The following is a 6,000-nucleotide window of genomic DNA, read 5'->3' on the forward strand; positions in this document are numbered from 1 at the left end:
AAGGTCACATAGGAGGTCGAATATGATCATAGTAGCCTCTCATCTCATGTTTACCCGGTTGGCATGGTTACTTTGGGTAGGCCTGAGAGGAGGGTGTTACAGAGTGGTATCAAAGCATGGTTCAACTCTCAGACTAGATGGGTTGAATGTGTTAGTCATGCATGCATGTCAGTTTCATGTGTGTCTCTTACACTTATATACTTGTTACATTTGCTTGATGATTGATTAGGGTTGTAGTATGGTTATCATGGAGAATTTGATATTGATTTCATGAAACATATTTGTCATGAGCATGTGACTGGTTGCATATGGTTATATGTTGTTTATATGTTTATTTTATGGAACCTACTTACATCCTTGTATGTTAGGTTACATTCTTGAATATTTGGATTACATGTATCAGTCTTGTAGGTTGATTGCAAGAACTAATCAATTATGTTCGACTACATGCGTTTATGTATATTTGTAGTTGATTAGGCATTTCTTATGCATATTGTTGGATGCATGTAGCATTGTGTATAATGGAGTAATGGTTGTTGTCATGCCTGAGGTCATAGCATGCATTGTTGATATGGCCTTGCATTGATGACTAGACCCTAGCTAGAATGATATTTTTGAGTTGATACATTTACTTGCATATGTAGAAATGATTTTATGACTATGTTATACATGTATCACATTGATTTGGTGATATTTCATACAAGGTATCCTCCCCGAGCTATACTAAGGTACGTTGATTTATTGTGATTTGGTTTATCTGACATGTTATGCCTTGCAGGAAGAAATATCAAATGGCTAGCTAGATGGTTGACTATAGAAACTCTCCCTAAAAATCCGAAGAGCGGTATGGTGTTGGAACTCTTCTGATTTGGTAATAACACTGAGAATCTTAAAGGAAGAGATAAGGAGTTGTAAGGTAGATAGTTACATAATCATATAGACACAAGAAAAATTAGCAGAAGTAAATGTAGTGATACTCTAGAGATTGTCATATTCGCAGCGACAAGGACCACTTCGGATCAGTCATGAGGAGGAGGATAAAACTATTGGGGCATATGGCATTAGATCGCATGGTGGTCACAAATCAAATAGAGAGGACACAATCCAAGATGGACAATTTTTGAACACTCTAGAGAGGAGAAGGGACAGACATAGGTATGATTCTAGTTCTAATTTAGATAGGTACTACGTTCATCATCGTTATCATCCTTACAAGAGGAGTGACAGGGGATACTTACCGAATGAGTTTAAGAAAGTAAAGCCACCTACTTTTGATGGAGAGGTAAAGATATCACAGGATGAAGAGGCTTGGTTACTCGGTATGAAGACGTTCTTCAAGTTGCATGACTACTTAGAGAACATGAAAGCTAGAGTGGCTACTTTTAGTCTTAAAGGTAAAACAAACATCTGGTGGGAAATTATGAAGAATGTCAGGGACATAAATGAAGAAGATTTATCTTAGAGTGAGTTTGAGTGGCTATTTAAGAAGAATTACTTGTGAGAAAGGTACTTTGATGACAGGGAAGAAGAATTCTATGAACTAAAGATGGGATCCATGACAGATGATGAGTATACCAGTAAGTTCTTGGAACTATTGAGGTATGTGCCTTGCCTCAAGGAGGAGAAGGCTAAGATTCAAAGATTCATCAGTGGACTACCAATTACATTTAAATATAGGATTGAATTCGATGAGCCTATATCAATGGAGGAGGCCATTCAAAATATAAAGCATTTCTATGAACAATCGAGGCACGGCACGAAGACTAAGCCAAGCTGAAGAGGTAATGTAAAGAACAAAGGAAAATGGGACAAAAAGCGAGAAAGGCCACAGGGTCCAGATAACAAGGAGAATGTTGCAGCACCTAAGAGGTTTAATGCATCAGATAGACGACAGGGACATCGATTTGAAGAAAAGAATAAGGACATAGGCTAGAAGCCTATAGAATGTTGGACTTGTGGCAAAGATCATCGCATGAGAGATTGTCCGCAAAATTAGGGTGGTAGACCTCAGTTATACAGTGCACAGGAGGCAGAGACTATTGGAGACTTTGGTTAGAGTATTCCACATACTTATGTAGCCTTAGGTAACAAACAAGCAGAACATCAGGCATTTATCATTGAGATGGACTGTAAACTTTTTGATCAAGTTATTTCTATTTTGATTGACCCTGGATCTAATTATAGCTATGTTAGTCCTGACTTGGTGGATAAGTATGGTTTGAATAAGGAGTTGCATGTAGAGTCTTTGTTAGTTCATTTGGCTACAGGTACAAAGAAGTGAGTGAATCATTGTGTAAGAGATTGCGCATTTGATTTGAATGGTATGCCTACCGCAGTACATTTGAATGTTTTACCATTGGGTTCATACATTATGTTATTGGGCATGGATTGGTTGTATCTACATATAACCAAGGTTGACTGCTATGACACAGATATTGAGTGTGTTGATGACAATGGAGAACCAAAAGTCTTACAACCTAAGAAGAAAGCCACATCAGTTAGGATGGTGACAGTTATGCAAGAAAAGTGTAGCCGCATGAAGGGGTGCAAGATATTTGTAGTACACATTTCTAGTGATAAGGGTAAGGAGGCTGAGGATGCAGATGTGTTTAACAAGTACCTAGTTTTATAGAAGTTTCAGGATGTATTTCCTAAAGACATTACAGAATTTCCACCTCACAGGGAGGTAGATTTTTCTATTGAGCTTGTTGGAAATAATACTGAGAGAGGGGGGGGTTGAATCAGTATTATCAAATCAATATATATTTTTCATTTTCATAGTCTGAGTCATATATGTTGCTTCAGTTAAGAATACCCACGTATATTCAGTAAACTTATGATTCAGTTAATTGATCTTCAATGAGTGCATTAGAACATTATCAACCATATTAACAGTAAACAGGTGCAGTAAAATAGAATAGATCATCACACATAAGCCACACACATGAACACCATGATATAAGGTGGAAACCCAATGTGGGAGAAAACCACCTGCTGCAAGTCATCTCAATCTTCTTCTTAATAAGAAAATCCTTTTACAATATTTCTGTACTGGTGCAGTCTTGTACCAGTACGTAGGCTTCTTCCTACAGAGAGCTACAACCCTCCCTCATTTTCCAGTCTCTCCTGGAAGGAAGCTACAACCCCCATAGTTCTTGTACTAGCCGATCCATTTACTAGTACGCAGGCTACTACCTGCTACAATGCTCCAAAGTTTTCAACTGCTACTGAAAGGGAGCTGCCACCCCCTTAGCTCTTGTACTAGCTAAGATACTAGTATGTAGGCGCCGGCCTACAATCTTCTCTCCTTCAGGTACCACATTTCATACATTTTCAGACTGGATACACCTAAAGCACAACACATACTCTGAAAGGCCACGTTTCATCCAATTTTCATACTGGACCCATTAATATCATTGAAGTACATAATCAATCAATCTTCTGAATCACCCAAACACCAGATCAATACATATACAAGGATAATATGTGAGTTAGCAACCAGATCTAGTCCATCAGATCACATAAAGATAAGTCATTAAGAACTTGATCCATTCAACCATCAATACTGAAGCTAAACATAATCATGATGTTATCACAACTCAATACCAGTAACCAAACATCAACTATGCACCCAGAACCCTACAAAATAGTCAAAGGCAGTTAAAACAAATTTCAATTAGGGTCCGCAACTTCACCAATAGACATTTGCGAACATTCGTGCCTGTGCTGCTTTTTGATATGCGGGTATCCGCACCTTCACAGTCTTCTTATCTGCGGGTATCTGCACCTGCGCACTCTTTTGCTCTGCGGGTATCCGCACCTGCACCGTGTTGCACCTGCGGTCCTGCAGCTACATCCGCACCTGCGCACTCTTCTACTCTGCGGGTATCCACACCTGCACCGTGTCGCTCCTGCGGCTAGATCCGCACCTGCAAACTCTTATGCTTTGCGGGTATTCGCACCTGCACTGCGTCGCACCTACGATCCTGCGGGTATAGATAGTTTTTCAGTCTTCAAGCATACCCTAGACTATCAGATCTACAGATCTGATCATGCGCCATGGAGATCTCGACCCATTCAGATCTAGCTATCACTCACCAACCGATCACAAGTATTTTAGATCTATCTCACCTTAAGATATTCAACCCATAAGTGTGCAGCCAAATGATATCCTTTCCTTTTTATAGCCTTAGGCCTTTCACAATACCACGGACCAAAAACCATAAAAATTTAATACCATGGACCCAATACTTGGGATCAACACTTTTGGATGCAATACCACGGACCAAAACCATAGGATCAAAAACTGTCGGACTAATACCATGAACCAACCATGAAAGTGCGTGATCTTTTCTCTACATGAAAGAAACTTTTCTCTACATGAAAGTGCGTGAACTTTTCTCTACATGAAAGAAACGTTTCTCTGCATGAAAGTGCATGAACTTTTCTCTACATGAAAGAAAATTTTCTCTGCGTGAAAGTGCGTGAACTTTTCTATACATGAAAGAAACTTTTCTTTGCATGAAAGTGCGTGAACTTTTCACCATATGAAAGAAACTTTTCTCTACATGAAAGTGCGTGAACTTGAAAATAACTTTGCTGCACTATAATTTATCATCTGTGTGATTTGCCATCAAGGACAACACTTGTCTCATAATGCCAACAATCTCCCCCTTTGGACTTGATGGAAAAGCTAACCTGTGAGCTGTCATCTAATTCCTTTGAGTTGTCCGGCATCCCATGCACTCTATCACATCTGATATCTCTTCCATAGATTCATCTAGATATATATAAGTGAGTTGATCTTCTACGAGTTGGTTGCCATCAAGTACAACACATGCATCATAATTCCAACAATCTCCCCCTTTGGACTTGATGGCAACAATACCAAATCACTCTCCCCCTTTGACATCAAGGGCAAAGGGCGGACCAAGATATTCTCTTCCTTTGCTGTCCATACTCCCCCTGAGTACCTGCTGAAATCTCTGAATGAGCTCCCCCTTTGTATATGCCATGGTGCGCCAATCTGTCCATGCTCTTTCTGAGAACATGTTGAAATCTCTGCTCTGCTGAAATATGCTTGTTCATGCTCCCCCTGACTGTAAGCAAGGTCTACAAAAAGATGTTCTACAAGAAGAACATGACTCTATACATCATAAATGACCTTCCTATCACCAAAGACTCATACATACATCTATCTCCCATCACAATGGTGATATACCAAGAGTTTACATATGATAACATAAGAGAATGACCTTCCTATCACCAAAGACTCATACATACATCTATCTCCCATCACAATGGTGATATACCAAAAGTTTACATATGATAACATAAGAGAATAACATCATTCATCCCAGGCATAGTGGGGAAACCAACATAGGCCGTTACATGACCTGAAGAGATCTCATCAAATGACTACAATAGATAGAGACACACTATTACATCATGAGTCTTGATATGACCTTTACATCGAATGATATACATGACATTTATAACAGAGACCAAACACCTAAATAAGATCATGATAAACATCAGCAATGACACTGTATGATCTGCTCCATAGCATCTGTCAACAACAACTAGACCAACAACTTGTATTAGTGCATGAATCATCAAGGTATGTCCGTATCAACTCATCCTTTTGAACAGAATTTTGTATATACAGAATCATTCTATCATATGTGAGAAACACCATAGCCATCCAGATCTGCATGGACCAAGTATCATCAATTGGGAATATCTGCATCAATCAACATATGTACGAAACAACCTATCATCATATAGGTAAGAACTCATCATCATCATGTCTCCAACAATGCAACTTTGAATAATCATCCATGTATCCAGCCAACAATCCTCATCCATATATGTGCCAAGAACAATAGGAATCCGGCATCATAACTATAATATATGATCTTTATGCATATGACGACAATAGCATATGAGTGACTCATCATCAAGTAAAGAAGATGTGAATTCAAGCTATGTACTTATCCT

This window comes from Pinus tabuliformis, chromosome 1_2 (genome assembly GCF_031772625.1).
Source record: "Pinus tabuliformis cultivar Carrire ecotype Pingquan chromosome 1_2, CPIR1, whole genome shotgun sequence".
Classification (NCBI taxonomy): Eukaryota; Viridiplantae; Streptophyta; class Pinopsida; order Pinales; family Pinaceae; genus Pinus; species Pinus tabuliformis.